We start from the raw sequence: 17,500 nt of genomic DNA, 5'->3' as shown, positions 1-17,500 counted from the left end.
CACCACACACACACACCAGTGTGAGGCGAGCAGCAATTTGGTCTAGCGCCCCCTTTGCTACGAGATCTAATTGCAGAACTATCCGTGGTGTCCCTGATGTGCTAGTTTCCGTTTCTGGTGTAAGTAGGGGGGGTTGCTAAAGGCGCGGTCGTGATGAATCAGAACACACCAGTCCACAGTAACTGGTAACAACAGGGCGATTTCTGGTGAGTTTGTCCTGCTGTGGTCGTTAGTGGTTTGTTCGTCTCCTGTACAGCCCTCTCTGGTGCACTTGGTCCGTGGTCAGGAACGGTAACCAAATCTAGCACACGTGGGTACATTAGGTACAGTATGGGTCACCTGGCATCGTAAACAACCACTGAAATGGTGCCACTGGGTGCTATTCAGTGGAAAAAGAGGCATCAGTGGGGCATAACCAGTAATGCTGGAGCTGCACTTTTAGGGACCTGAGTTTATCTCACCATCCATGCATGTATAAAGTATTGGGACGCCCCTTCTAATTACTGAATTTATTTCTGACTTCCAACAACAGTTTAGGGAAGGCCCTGTCCTGTTCCGGCATGACTGTGCCCCTTTCCAAAAGAGGAAGGACAGTCTCAAATCAGCACCCTCAATCCTGACTGAAGGTTCCTGATGGATTTTTAGATGGTTTAGAGGAGAACAGGTGAGGAATTTAAACCCAACTACACTGTACCTACTGTAAAGCGTCCTGTGCCTGTGCTGCTCAATTCTTCAGTACATCCCCAAACTGTTAGGATTCAGCTGGATGTTTAAAAATAATAATAATAACAATAAAAATAATTAATAATTATAATAATAATAACAACAATAAAAATAATATTAAAAATCATAAAAATAACAGCAGTAATAATAATAATAACATTTAAAATAATTAATAATAATAATAATAATAACAATAAAATAATATTAAAAATCATAAAAATAACAGCAGTAATAATGTAATAATAACAATAAAAATAATTAATAATAATAATAATAACAATAACAATAAAAATAATATTAAAAATCATAAAATAACAGCAGTAATAATAATACTAATAACAATAAAAATAAATAATAATAATAATAACAATAAAAATAATATTAATAATAATAATAATAATAATAACAATAAAAATAATATTAAAAATCATAAAAATAACAGCAGTAATAATAATAATAATAATAATAATAATAATAATAATAATAATAATAATAATAATAATAATAATCTCCTGTCTCTGTGCAGGACACTAGAGGCTTTCTTCATGTATTTATAGAGCTTGATCATGCTGGAACAGGAGAGGGCCTTCCCTAAACTGCTGCTGCAAAGTCAAAAGCATGAAATTACTTTTATATAATTTATTTATTGTATTATTACTTTTTCTATAATTGATACACCTGTTGTGACTGAAACACTTTAATTAATTCAGTCATTAAAAGGGGCGTCTGAATACTTTTGTTCATATGTTGTATGTAAACCTTTGATCTATATGTAGATTTGCTAACTGAATCAATAAAACAAAATAAAATAAATCGTGTTTTTATCAGCTGTTTTTTATTAATATTTTGTCTTTATTCAGTGAATGACGGAGCAGCTCTGAGGAGCCACCAGAGGGCGCTGTGAGTTCAGTCTGTTGTTGTGTTTTCCCGCGCTGGGACGTCAGTTTTGTTTATGTTTAGTAGCGTGTTTAGTTAATTAGCCTGTGTGCTCTAGGTGTGTTTTTACCCCTCTGTCCTAATTAATGCCCCCGTCCTCTGTCCTCCCCTCTGTCCCCCCCACGTCTCCTCTCATTCTCTGTGTTTAATCAGCAGTGTGTGTGTGTGTGTTTCTCAGCTGTGTTTATCCCTGCCAAACTAAATACATCCAGTACTGACTGTATCTGTCCAAATTTACTCATAAAACTACACAAACACCATTGTGAATAAGTATTCACCCCCCTGTTCTGATCAGCTGTGGTACTAAATGATTCATGTTTACCTTCACTACATACACAACAGTGGACCTGGGATCTGAACCTACAATCTTCTGATTGGAAGTATAGAGCCACTGTATTTAGATTTGTATCAGTCCTTTTATATTTTGTGTAAGATGACACACACACTTTTGTGTAACATGACACGTGTGTAACACACACACACACACACTTGTGTATAATGACACACACTTGTATGACGACACATTTTTGTGTAATAGACACACAGACTTGTGTAATATGACACACTTTTGTGTAACAACACACACACATTTTTGAATGTCACACACCTTTGTATAACAACACACACTTGTGTAACAGACACCCTCTATTGTGTATAATGACACACACCTTTGTATAACGACACACACACTTTTGTGTAATAGACACACACACTTTTGTGTAACCACACACTTATGAAACATGACTCACTTGTGTAACAACACAAACATTTTTTGTAACAGAAACATGCACTTGTGTAACACGACACACACCTTTGTGTAACACTACACACACACTTTTGTGTAACACTACACACACTTTTGTGTAACAAGACACACTTTTGTATAAAAGACACACACACTTATGTAACAGACACACTTTTGTGTAACAAGACACACACTTTTGTGTAACACTACACACACACTTTTGTGTAACACTACACACACACTTTTGTGTAACAAGACACACACTTGTATAAAAGACACACACTTTTGTGTAATAAGACACACACACTTGTGTAACAACACAAACATTTTTTGTAACAGAAACACGCACTTGTGTAACACGACACACACCTTTGTGTAACACTACACACACACTTTTGTGTAACAGACACACACTTTTGTGTAACAGGACACACACACACGTGTGTGACATAACACACTTGTGGAACAGGACACACTTTTGTGTAACAGACACACACTTTTGTGTAACAGGACACACACTTTTGTGTAACAGGACACACACACGTGTGTGACATGACACACTTGTGGAACAGGACATGCTTTTATGTAACAGACACACACTTTAGTGTAACACGACACACTTGTGTAATGATCCACACACACGTGTAACAACACACACACACACACACACATTTTTTGTAACAACACACACACACACATTTTGTGTAAAAGCACACACACACACACTTTTGAAAACTGTTACACACTTGTGTGTAATGTTGTCGCGCCTCTAATTACTGAGTTCAGGGGTTTCAGCCACTCCCTGTAGCTGGTGTATAAATGTTTATGCTACTTTAACTTTGTGGCAGTAGTTTAGGGAAGGCTCTTTCCTGCTCCAGTCTGACTGAACCCCCGAGGTCGGTGTGAAGGAACTTCGGCGGCTCGTGTAAAGTCTCGACCTCAACACTACTGAACACCCAAGGAAATCAGGACATCAGTTTTTAATTCAGCATTAATGTCTGACCCGACAGAAGCTCTTTCAGTTCTTAATGGGCACAAATTCCTACAGACACACTTCTAAATGTTGTTAAATGCTTCCCTATGACTATGTTTAGTGTAATGCAGGAAAAGCCCCGGCTGTGTGACTGTGTGACTGTGTGATTTCATTATAAATAAATGATGATTATTTTTTGTATCAGTAAACGTTCCACATTTACGCGTGACAGGAATTAGCGCCGCGCATCACCTCTCACCTGAAATCTTTTAAGGGTTCCGCACGTTTTGCCACGTCGGCTGTGAACTCAATTATCGGCGCTTCAGAAACAGACGAGCGAACATCAGGAGACAGATGTTTCGCTCCCCTTTGATGAATCTGGACGCCATGACAACACGTCTGATGTTAATGAATCTCTGTCATGTCCTCTAATTAAATCTCCTTTCATCTCAGCAGCATTGTCTCAGCGCCGCGATCACGCTGATCCAGTAGCCGTTAAGGTACTGGACTGGTAATCAGAAGGTTGCTGGTTCAAGCCCCAACACTGCCAGGTCGCCACTGTTCGAATCAGACCCCCAAAAGGACGAAATCAGACCCCAAAAAAAAGGGCATCAAACCCCAAAAAAGAGGACATCAGATCTTCAAAAACGAGGCCATCAGACCCCAAAAAAGAAGGACATCTGACCCCAGAAAGGGGGACATCAGACCCCAAAAAGTAGAACATCAGACCCCAAAAAAGGACATCTGACCCCAGAAAGGGGGACATCAGACCCCAATGAGGACATCAGACCCCAAAAAAGAGAACATCAGACCCCCATAAGGAGGACATCAGATCCCTAAAAAGGAGGACATCAGACCCCAGAAAGGAGGACACCAGACCCCCCAACGGAGGACATCAGACCCCAACAGTAGGACATCAGACCCCCAAACAAGAACATCAGACCCCAAAAAGGAGGACATCAGACCCTCATAAGGTGGACATCAGACCCCCAAAAAGAGGACATTAGACCCCAAAAAGGAGAACATCAGACCCCTAAAAGGAGGACACCAGACCCCCAAGAAGAGGACATCAGATCCCTTAACAGGAGGACATCAGACCCCCCAAAGGAGGACATCAGATCCTCATAAGGAGGACATCAGACCCTAAAAATGAGGGCATTAGACCCCTAAAAGAAGGAAACCAGACCCCCAAAAGGAGGACATCAGACCCCAAAAGGAGGACATCAGATCCCAAGAAAGGAGGACATCGGACCCTCAAAAGGAGGACACCAGACCCTAAAAGGAGAACGGGTTGATGCGCCTGCCCAGGGGGTGGAAGAGCATGGACGGCAGTGTGTGACTCTCAGTACGATACCGAGCTCGGTGAGACTCCGCCCCTATCTGGTAAAAAGAAGCGATCTGCAGCCGCACGAGTGTGGAAGGGGGCGCGACAGCCTCCGCTTTCCTCGATCTGGGCTGGGGAGGGAAAAAGTCCAACTGGTTACGACTGGTTACGACTGGACTTGGTGCAGAAGGAGGAAGAACTTTAGATTTATTGTCCAGAAGTTCGGGAGGAACTTCTCTGGTGCGAAGAGGCACAAAGAATCGCACGATAACAATGACACAAAGCGGAAACAACGACGGGGAGACACTCGCGCTCCCTCCTCATGGAACTGAATGGTTGAATAGTGGAGATGTTCATCTGAGTTTGGAGACACGACACGAATAAAAGCGTTATGTTTTACATCGGCGTGAAGCGCAGAGCGATCGTCCGAACAATAGAGAAAAGATTAGTGCCAAGGAATGCGAGAGAGAGTGAATAGAGAGTCATTAACCTCTCTCTCTCACACACACTCTCTCTCTCTCTCTCTCTCTCTCTCTCACACACACTCTCCCTCTCTCTCAGAGGAGGGAACAGTTATTATCTAAACACTCTCATCTCGCTCTACAGTGCTCAGCGTCGCCTCTATTCAGGGACGCCGTGTTGTTATCTCACTCTCATCTCTCGCCCCCCGCCGCCGCCACTGTACACTCGGGGTAAAACATCAGCAAATCAGGTTCTGTTCAGGTCCAATTAACCGGTTATAAGTCATAAGAGGGGTAGTTATGGAGAAACACCCTAAAAAGGGCATCAGACCCCAAAAAGAAGAAGATCGGACCCCAAAATGGACATCGAGCCCCAAAAGGAGGACATCAGACCAGACCCCAAAAAGAACAACATCAGACAACCTCAAAAAGGAAGGCATCTGGACAGCAGACTCCAGAAAGAAAGGCATCAGACCTAAAAAAGGATAGCATCAGACCCCATAAAGGAGAACATCAGACCAAACCCCAAAAAGGAAGGCATCAGACCCCCAAAAAGGAGAACATCAGACCGCAAAAAGGAGGACATCAGACCCCATAAAGGAGAACATCAGACCAAACCCCCAAAAGGAGGGCATCAGACCCCAAAAAAGGAGAACATCAGACCCCAAAAAGGAGGACATCAGACCCCAAAAACGAGGACATCAGACCGCCCAAAAAAGGAGGACATCAGACCCCAAAAAAGGAGAACATCAGACCCCAAAAAGGAGGACATCAGACCGCCCAAAAAAGGAGGACATCAGACCCCTAAAAGGAGGGCAGCAGATCCTAAACAGAAGGGCATCAGACCCCAAAAAGAAGAGCGTCAGACTAAAAAAAAAGGACATCAGACCCCAAAAAACCCATAAAGGAGGGCATCAGACCTACCTGGGAATCAAACCCAGGACCTTCTTGCTGTGAGGTGACAGTGCTACCCACCGAGCCATGTTTGAACATTTTAATAGTCCCCAGTATGAAGAAAATGAACTCAGATCCTTGATTCTTGATTTGGAGGAGGAGATACGTAGAGCTCAGGGACGCGGGACGCTCGGTACAGAAGGTAAAGAACGGCGCTCAGAGGCGTCGCTACGTGAAATATATTTACATCTCATTGACATTTTCTGTTTCCTCTAATGGAATGAAGACGGATGGACAGACGAACGACGTTCGGGCGATTCGCCTCAGACGCGCCTCACATCAGAGCGGCGGAATAATTACCAACATTTTTCACACCACGCAGGACAAAAGTTTTGGGACGCCCCTTCTGATTATTACATTTGTGTCTTTCAGCCACAACAGTCACTAACAGCTGTAATAAATCTATTATATCAAGGAAATGATCTGATTTCAACCTCACAACAGATAAATAAATAAATAAATAAATAAAAGTAAAATAAATTATTAAATAAAAGAAATGCAGTTCACAAATTAGCATTAATGAAACTAGCTAGTTTAAGTAGAAGTAGCTAGCAAAGGATAGCACATTTTGAACTTTCCAAACTGCTTGAATTTGCAAATTCTCCCCCCCCCCAAAAAATGAATAAAGACATAAATAAAAGTAAAAAAAACCCGTAAAAAATACAAATAAATAAATAAAATAAAAAATAAATAAATAAAATAAATAATTTCTTTTTTTGAATAAAAAGATTAAAAAAGTAAATAAATAAATAAATATAAAATAAATATTTAATTAAATAAATAAAAGTAAAAAAAAAAATGTAAATAAAAAAATAAAAATTAAAAAAATTAAAAAATTAAAAAGTAAAAAAATAAATAAATAAAAGAAAAAAATAAATAAATAAAAGAAAAAAATAAATAAATGAAAGTAAAAAAGAAAAAAGTACATAAATAAGTAAATAAAAGTAAAAAATGTAAAAAAAAATTACAAAGTAAAAAAATGTAATAAATAAAAGTAAAAAATAAAATAAATATACAAACTAAAGAAATACACAAATAAGCATTAATGGAATTAGCTAGTTTTAGTAGAAGTAGCTAGCAAAAGCTAGCATATTTCAAACTTTTCCAAAAATGTCGCATTGATGAATTTTGGGGCCCCGAATTCACACAAAGCCGCCTGAATATGATTAGCATTTATGTGTGACCAGACTTCAGGTGGGAAAAACGACCTTCCTGCGGCGTTGTGTCGTCAATAACTAGCTTAAATCTGTCAGCGCGAACACTCGGCTGCATTATCATAAACTTCTCCATCCATCGTACCGTCCGGACGAGCTCTCACACCCCCCCGACGTCCCGTTTCACTTAAACTCGCCGTATTTTTCCAATATACGCCGATACACACCAAAATAACGCCGCCCCCCCCGTTCACTCCACCCCCCCAACACTCAATATCCTTCCCTCTCTCACGCGGCATCAATATTTCATAAACTTACAGCGACAAATTTATTTTAATGCGCCTTCCGCGTCGACGCGGAGATTGATTGGCCGATCAGGGCGGTGGCACGGCGGCAAGGCGAGTGCTAGAGCGCGGCTTTACCGCATACATTAGTCAAAGACGGACGGGACGAGTGAAGGTACGGGGGGGTGTGGTGGTGTGGGGCTCTCAGAGAAGAAGAGAGAGCGCAGGAAGGCGAGATTGAGAGAGAGGGGGCCACTCACCCCACCGCACCAGTAGATTTATCATGGTTATGGCTTCCCCAGGCATCCATTTTCCTCAAGGCCGTTGACAGGAGGTATCTACGCGCCCCCGTGTTGATTGACGGCCCGGTTTCCCGCTCAAATGGACCCGGTTAGGAGCTTCAGTGCGACTCCATGATCACGTCGGGCCCCGTCGATGCGCCGCTGGTGGACCCGCTGCTTAGCACCGGGCGCGGAGGTGAAGTAGCTAGCGAAGGCTAGCACATTTCAAACTTTTCAAACCACTTGGATTCACAAATTCCCCCTTTAAAAAACATAAAAAAATAAATAAAGTTAAAAAAGTAAAAAAAATATAAAGAAAATAAATAAATAGATAAATGAAAGTTAAAATAAATAAATAATTAAATATATAAAAGTAAAAATAAATAAATAAAAGTACAAATAAATAAATAAACGAAAGTAATAAATACATAACAATAAAAATAAATAAATAAATAAATAAAAGTAAAAATAAATAAATACAAGGTACAAACAAACAAAACAAAAAATAAAAGTAAAAATAAGTAAATAATTAAATAAATAAAAAATAAATAAAAAATATATGAAAGGTGAAAAAAATCTGAGGTTTGAGTATCGTTTCCTGTTGGGCTGGTACTGATGGGTCCAACAACTTCCAAAAACTTCTGGACAGGCTCAGGACTCTGTGGAGGTGAGGGACAGGGTTCCGGTCCACTTGTCTCTTCCCTTCTGCTCTCGTCTGTAGGGGGCGCCACATCGGATCTGGTCCTCATACCTAACTTGGCACGGTTTTTACACCGGATGCCCTTCCTGACACCACCCTCCCATTTCTATCCGGACTTGGGACCTGGCTAGGCTGTTTCGGGCAATCAGACGCATGACTGGCTGATAGCACCGCTGGGATTCAAATCCTGCATCCCCAGATCTCAGCAGTAGTGCCACCCGTCCTGATTTTTTCGGCTCGCTGTTTTTAGCGTCAGCTGGCAGAACGAATCCGGTAGAAAAGCGCAGCGTCGCGCGGCACCAGACGGGTCGCGTCCCGCTGCTCCTCCGCCGCTCATGTAATTAGTCACTGGAAAAGAGACGTAGCGAGTCGATTAGTGTTTCTGCTTGTTAGACAGATTGTGTAAACGCTGTCACGAGGAGCCGGCGGATAAAGGAACATGGGGGTGTCGGTGGTGGGGGTGTTGGAGGGGGCGGTAGGCTCTAGTGCACGAGCTGGACTTAAAAAACAGCGGAATTATGGGCTCTTATAGCAGCGACCACTGAAATGCTTTGATGTGTTTGATCAAAGAAAATTCCTTCATGTTCTGTCACGTCACAGTGAGAAGGTCATGGGTTCTATTCCCTGACATGGAGGCCAGGGTCCTTTCTGTGTGGAGTTTGCATGTTCTCCCCATGTCTGTGTGGGTTTCCTCCGGGTGCTCCGTTTTCCTCCTACAGTCCAAAAACATGCAGTCATGATAACTGGAGATACAAAATTGCCACACCCATCCACTGAGACCCTGACCAGGATAAAGCGGTGGTAAAACAGACACTGAATGAATGACTGGATGCCGTGTGCAACATGGGTTCTGAGGACCTGGGTTCGAACCTTGCATTCGCTTACTGTTAGTGCTTTTGTGTTTCGGGTTGGTCCCGGACTCACAGCGATCTTGACCACAGGGTTTGGTTTAGATTTATATTTCTCAGATCAGGCCCTGGTGTTGGACGCAGAGCTGCTCACAGTTGGTGTTCCAGTTCATTCCAGTTGTGTTTGTTAGGGTTGAGGTCAGGGCCCCGTTCGTCTCTGTTTGAATCTGTTGTTGAATTTTATTTATCTATTATTATTTATTTTATTTTATGTTTATTTATCTGCCAAATTTTATTTCTTTGTTAGTATTTATAAATGTTTTTGTTATTTAGCCACCGAATTTTATTTATCTATTATTATTTATTTATTTTATTTTTATTTATCCATCGTTTTTTTATTTGTTAATATTTATTTATTTTATTTTTGTTAATCCATCAATTTTATTTATTTGTTATTATTTATTTATTTTATTATTATTTATCTGCCAAATTTTATTTATCTATTATTAATTATTTATTTTATTTTTATTTATCTGTTGATTTTATTTATCTAATATTATTTATTTATTTCATTTTTATTTATCCACTAAATTTTATTTATCTATTACTATTATTTATTTTATTTTATTTTTATACACCAAATTTTATTTATCTATTATTATTTATTGATTTTATTTCGATTTATCTGCTAAATTTTATTTAGGTATCATCAATTATTTATTTTTATTTATTCACCAAATCGTATTTTTGATTTATGTACTCGTCTGAACTCAGTGGTTAGACAGCGTGCCCACATACTTTTGACGGTGTATTTTTCACTCTGTGTGTATTTATGAAAACATGAGCCGGACAGATACTCCACACTAAATGAAAGCTTTGTGCGGTGTGTGTAGTGGAATTTCCCACCGGGGTGTCGCTCCTCCTTGGGGGAGATTTACGGCGTCCCGGTGCTTTTCCACCCTGACTCAGCTCGGCTCAAACACCGTGACTCCAAACCACAGCCGAAAAAAAAGAGGCGCAGACCTGCACGGCTCCAGAATGACGTGACGTGGATATTTCTCCCCCCTCTAGAATCTACAAAGCTTCTTTCTGTATTTGTCGTGTCCTGACATGATACTGACCGTATCTGAGGGACACTTCAAATAGGAACACAGGGGGCAGAAGGAACCGTCCTGAATCCTGTGGGGTCAGTCTCACCTTCCACCCCCAGTTTCCACTTTCATGATGGTTGTACTGGGCACTGTGTGCTGAATCAGAGAACCAGCTTGAGGACTGAAGCATCTGATTCATCCTGGTCAGTGTGGTTCCAAGTTCTGTTACTTATACACTCTTACTCAAAAACTGCCATTCCACCTACTGGCATGGCACACACTATACCTGACCATGAGCTTGTTGGACATCCTAGTAAAATAAACCGTATTAAAACAGAGTGACCTCCGTGTGATCTTTTCTGCTAGACCTGGGAAGCTTCTCACAAGACTTTGAAGTATGACTGTGGGAATTTGTGCCAGTTCAGTTAAAAGATGACAGCATTTGTGTGGCTGGGTGATGATGTTGATGTTCCAGTTCATTCCAGTGCTGTTCAGTGGGGCTGAGACGGAATTCCCACCAAATTCCACAGTTGGGAATTGAACCCAGAACCTTCTTGCTGTGAGGTGACAGTGCTACCCACCGAGCCGTGTTCTAGTAGTTTTTTATTCTAGTCTTAGACTTTACTGGTTGTCAGTTTCAGTCCCACATATCACCAGTTATACTGTGTGTATACTGGGTGATTAATTGACATCCCTGATGTTTTCATGTTTGGGTTCAACCCTTTAGGTTCAAGCTTTTAACACGAGACATCCCAAGTTTTGGGTTCGAATCCCGAGAATAACTCATTCCTGGCTCTGTTTTTTAAAAATATATTTTTTGTTTATTATTATCATCTTTTTTAAATATCCTGTTTTTTTTTTATATATTTTTTTAAATATCTTCTGGGTTTTCTTTAATATTTTTTTTTTTTTTTTTTTTATATATTCTGTTTTTTTTTAAAATACATATTTTCTGTTTTTTTTTTTATATCTTCTTTTTTTTTAAATATTTTCTGTTTTTTTTAGTATTTTCAGTTTTTTAAAAAAATTCTTGTTTTTTTTATATTTTCTGTTTTTTAAAAATATATATTTTCTGTTGTTTTTTAATATTTTCAGGTTTTTTAATATTTTCAGTTTTAAAAAAAATATTTTTTGTTTTTTTAAAGTATCTTTAGTTTATTATTATTATTATTATTATTAATATCTTCTGTTATTATCTTCAATTTATTTATTTATTTTAAGTGTCTTCTGTTTTTCAAATTTTTTTTAAAAATATTTTCTGTTTTTCTTTAATCATTATTTCATTTCTGTATTTTTTATTTATTTTTTTACACATCTAACAGACGTGTGAGAATTTTATTTTCCTCTGGTTTGTAGGCCGGGACAGAAACGTTCACTCACACATCTTTTTCTTCACCCTGAACGCTTCCTTCTCCTCCTGCTCGACTCTTTTCTCTTTTCTTTCTTTCACTGCTTTATTTATTTATTTATTTATTTCTTAAAATAATCCGTCTCTGCCTCGGCCGAGCCGCTCGGCGTGAGAATGACGGAACGTCCTCGACTTCCTGGTTTAAATCACCTGGCGACGGGAGGAAAGAAGAAGAGAGATGGAGCGCTAGCAGGGGGACGATGGGAGCGGAGGGGGGGTTAGCGTGTATTAGGAAGAAACCTATCAATCCCGGACGCCTATTACCCCGAGCGCGACGCGTCCTGTTAGCGAGCAGCCTAGTTAGCACGGCTCTTTCGAATTAATAAAACGTCAGCGGCGGCGACGACGAGCTCGGTTATGGATTAAAGCGCGTCAGTAAAAACGAGGTCCGCGACATTAACAGTACAGATTACCTGCAGCCTATAGCTTCTGCAGATGAGAGACGCCGTTCTGCTAACAGTCGAACCCTGACTGTCTGACTGTCGTGGAGCGGTGTGGGTCCTTTCTGTGTGGAGTTTGCATGTTCTCCCCGTGTCTGTGTGATAATAAACGTCGTTTCACCTCCCACAAACGGTGTGATTGGAGTACGAACAAACTCCCCAATTAATAATAATTTAAATAATTAAATAAATAAATATTAGACAATTAATAAAATAAAAAATAATGTAAATAATTAAAAAATATTAGTCCATTAACAAATTAAATAATAGTGTAAATAATTTAATAAAATATTAGAAAATTAATACATTAAATAATAACTTAATTAAATAAATATGGTCACTGAATAAATTAAATAGTAATGTAAATAATTAAATAAATTTTGGAAAATTAATACATTAAATCATACTTTGAATAAATAAATATTAGTCAAATTTCATTAATTAAATACATTCTAGTAAATTCGTAACTTAAATAATAGTGTAAATAATTAAAGTATATAATAAATATAATAATAAATATAATAAATTAATAATTGTGTGTGTGTGTGTGTGTGTGTGTGTGTGTGTGTGGGCAGTTGTAGCCTAGTGGTTAAGATACTGGACTAGTAATGAAAAGGTTGCTGGTTCGGGCCCCATCAATTACAGGTTGCCACTGTTGGGCCCTTGAGCAAGGCCCTTAACCTTAACCTTAGTTGCTTAGACAGGATACTGTTACGATACTGTAAGTCTCTTTGGATAAAAGTGTCCACTAAATGCTGAAAGAGTAAATATCGGTTAGAAGGACAGTAAAGTGAATAAAGACTCAAGAACCAGCGATAAAAACATCCAAACCACAATACAATAATGTGTGTGTGTGTGTGTGAACGCTGGCTTTTGTTTATAAGCAGGATGGTGGGGGGTTGAGCAGAACGTCCATGCTAATTTACCCCAACCATGATACAGACACAGTCTGAGGACCCGGGGCCACTATCACACACACAAACACACACACACACACACACACACATTCGTCTCATCCTTACCTGACAGGTCATTAATCTCATGATACGATGCTAAAAGAGAGCCGAAGCTCTTTGTGTTTGGAGCGTCTGGATGGGATGAATTTTTAAATTCTTTTATTATTTATGTTTTTCTTGTTGTTGTTTTTGTTTTTGTTGTTGTTTTTGTCTCTATTGGATTAGATAATAATGACTCTGGTGTATCTTCTGTGCTTCATCATTAGTCATCAGACACTGATAGGATTAACTTTAATTATTCACTTTATTAATTTATTTATTATTTTTCTAATATTTAAGAAAATGATTTAAATTATTATCTACTTTATTAACTTTTTAACATTTCAAAAAATTATTTACTTTATTATTAAATTTATTAATTGTCTAATATTTATTTAATTATTTACATTATTATTTAGTATATTAATTTATCAGTATTTATTTAAGTATTTAAATTATTAAATTTATTAATTTACTTTTATTTATGTATATATTTATTTAAATTATTATTTAATTCATTCATTTTTTAATATTTATTTAATTATTTACATTATTATTATTGTATTCATTTTCTTATATTTATTTAGTTTTTTACATTATTTAATTTATTAATTTACTATTATTTATGTAATTATTTTAATTATTATTTATTTAATTACTTTTCAAATATTTCTTTAGTTATTTACATTATTATTTAATGTATTCTTTTTTATATCTCTTCATTTATTTAAATTATTATTTTATTTATTAATTTATTATTATTTATTAATATTTCATTTAAATTTTCGTCACTGCTCCTCCATCCTTGGTAAATGAGGGCCGAGGCTTTGACGCGCCCCTTCTTGCACACGAATAGCCGCCGAGCGCTTCTCTTCACCTAGCAGGGGCGGAGTCTCACAAAGCGCAATGTCGCATGTAAGGAGCCACGTACTGCCATCTGTGATCAGCCGCCCCACATGCAGGCGCCTCAACCGGTCAGCAGAGGATGAGGAACCCTGCTTCAGCCATCGCCCCCCTTCCCCCTTCCCTACAGACACACAGCCAATCGTGCGTCTGTCCAGGCACCTGGAGGGCTGATAGCAGAGCTGAGATTGGAACCTGAAAACCTGAAATGTATTGTCTTGAAACAGGATAAACGTCCACCAGTGTGACTATCAGGGGTAACATTCATTATCTCCAAACTACTATCAATTGCAGGGTTTCGACCACCCATTGTCCCAGACGTAGCCGGTCAGGTCTGTGTAGACGCCCAGCCGGCCGATAGCACCACAGTTAATTGACCCCAGATCCCAGCGGTGATGAGCCGGCGTTTATACCAGTTTATAAAAGTATGTACATGTTTAAATAATTCGAATGTAAAGATGAACCGTGTAAAGAGCAGTAGTGTGTGTGTGTGTGTGTGTGTGTGTGTGTGCTTAACAATGCATGTATGCTTGTATTGGTGTGTTAGTGTGTGTGTGATTCGGTGTCATCTGGCAACATGGCCCAACAGCCCCCCGGTGTAAGATGAACAGGATTGAGGATGTAAAGCGTGTGAGTGTGTGTGTGAGCGTGTGTGTGTGTGAGCGAGCGTGTGTGTGTGTGTGTGTGTGTGTGTGTGTGTGTGTGTGTGTGTGAGCTGAATCAGCGGGAAGCTGCTCCTAATCACCGCTGCTCATCTGTTAATGAAGTTAATGACGAATGTAACAAAAAGCAAAATGAGCTGAGAGAGGAGAAGTTCCACCACACTGACTAGAACTTCTGTTCTCTCCGTTCTCTCGTCCACCCCTCCCCCACCCCGTCCTCCGTCCCCCGTCCCCCCGCCCGTCCTCCGTCCATCCTGTGCTCATTCTCCTGCCTGTTCTCCATCCTCCCGCCCATCCTCCGTCCATCCCGCGCTCGTCCTCCTGCCCGTCCTTCGTCCATCCCGCACTCATCCTCCTGCCCGTCCCACACTCATCCTCTCACCTGTCCTTCGTCCATCTCGTGCTTGCTCGTCCTCCTGCCCGTCCCACACTCATCCTCTCACCTGTCCTTCGTCCATCTCGTGCTTGCTCGTCCTCCTGCCCGTCCCACACTCATCCTCTCACCCGTCCTTCGTCCATCCCGTGCTTGCTCGTCCTCCTGCCTGTCCCACACTCATCCTCTCACCCGTCCTCCGTCCATCCCATGCTTGTCCTCCCGCCCGTTCTCCGTCCATCCCGTGCTTGCTCGTCCTCCGTCCATCCCGCACTCATCCTCCTGCCCGTCCCACACTCATCCTCTCACCCGCGCTCGTCCTCCCGCCCGTCCTCCGTCCATCCCGTGCTTGCTCGTCCTCTGTCCATCCCGCACTCATCCTCTCACCCGTCCTCCGTCCATCCCGCGCTCGTCCTCCCGCCCGTCCTTCGTCCATCCCGCACTCGTCCTCCTGCCCGTCCTTCGTCCATCCCGCACTCATCCTCCTGCCCGTCCCACACTCATCCTCTCACCTGTCCTTCGTCCATCTCGTGCTTGCTCGTCCTCCTGCCTGTCCCACACTCATCCTCTCACCCGTCCTCCGTCCATCCCACGCTCGTCCTCCCGCCCGTCCTTCGTCCATCCCGCGCTCGTCCTCCCGCCCGTCCTTCGTCCATCCCGTGCTTGCTCGTCCTCCTGCCTGTCCCACACTCATCCTCTCACCCGTCCTCCATCCGTCCCACACTCATCCTCCCGCCTGTCCTCCGTCCATCCCGCTCGTCCTCTGTCTGTCCCGCACTCCGTTCCAGCATTGATCCAGAGACCTCTCGGCTACTGCCACCTCACTTCCATCTTTACTGGTCCTCCACTCATCCCTCGCCTGCGCTCCTACTGTTGGTCCTGTATTTATCCCCTTTATTTCCTTCTAACCCGAGGATCTGGAAGATCTACCGCTGGTCCTCCACTCATCCCTTGTTTTCTTCAACTACTGCTCCTATACTTATCCCCTAATTTTCTTCTGCTGTTTGTCCTGTACTTATCTCCTTTCTTCAATCTACCTTAAAAATCTGAAAGATCTGGAAGATCTACACTTGTCCTCCACTCATACTTTGCTCCCTTCTAGTGTTGGACTTGTATTTATCCCATTACTTCCACCTGGAAGATCTTTCACTGGTCCTCCAATCATACCTTGTTTCCTTCCAGTGTTGGTCCTGTATTTATCCCCATACTTCCATCTGCCTTAAAGATCTGGAAGATCTACCTCTGGTTCTACTCTCATCCCTTGTTTCTTTCCACTCCTGCACTCCTGCTCCGTTCTGTCTCCGGTTCTTTACCACTTCTTTGTTCTCTCCAGCGCTGGATCAACACCGATCATAAACTTCTTCTGCCGCTGGTCCTCCATTCATCTTTTGCTCCTTAAAACCAAAACCAGGTTCCTCCACGCTCCTCCTCTCCACCACCGTCTCCCTCTTCAGTTCCTCTAGCGGTTCTTTCATTAGCACCTGACGGAGCCGGCTAGGCTAATGAGAGCGGAGAAACATGCGTTAGCACCTTCTTACTGTTTAATCAACGGTGTCACGCTCGGTGTCTGCCGCTTCATTAGCGCCGACGGCGTTTTGATTGGCCCTCCATCTCCGCTGATCGAGATATTAACGCGCAGGAGTTAACGGGAGCCACGCGCTACAAATGAGGCGCTATCGCTAATCTCTAAAATCGATAAAAAGGGGTTCAGGTAGAACCGCTGGGTTTTTTACACATCGGGGATAATCAATAACGAGGTAACGAGGTGTTCAGAACATGAAGCGGAAAGTCCAGGATTTGGTGCTGGCTCGGTGGAGCAGGTGGTACCACTGGCACAAAGTGGGCGTGTCTGATGAAGGAAGAAGAGTGGTGGAAGAAAACAGAGAGCACAGTGTGACTCTCCGAATGCATTAAAGCACACTATATGGACGAAAATATTGGGATGACTCATGTGCTTGCAACTTTGCAGCAACAGTTTAGGGAAGGCCCTTTAAATACTTACCAACTAAAGCTCGTGGCCAGGCGTCCGAATACTTTTGGCCACACATTTTACAGTGTTACTATAACCCTCCTGCATTTTGGCATGTTCTCCACCAGCCTTTCACCCTGCTGTCCATAAATTAAGGAACTGAAGTGGTTCGCGGTACTTCTGGACGTTCCCACAGCCTGGAGTCGTTAACCTGTGTGTATCTGGCACCGAGCACACAGGAAGTGCACGCGGCGACTTCCTGTCCTCTGTCCCGCT

The sequence above is a fragment of the Trichomycterus rosablanca genome, chromosome 19 (genome assembly GCF_030014385.1).
Source record: "Trichomycterus rosablanca isolate fTriRos1 chromosome 19, fTriRos1.hap1, whole genome shotgun sequence".
Lineage (NCBI taxonomy): Eukaryota > Metazoa > Chordata > Actinopteri > Siluriformes > Trichomycteridae > Trichomycterus > Trichomycterus rosablanca.
The sequence above is the reverse complement of the archived record's forward strand: the minus strand, read 5'-3'. Positions refer to the sequence as shown.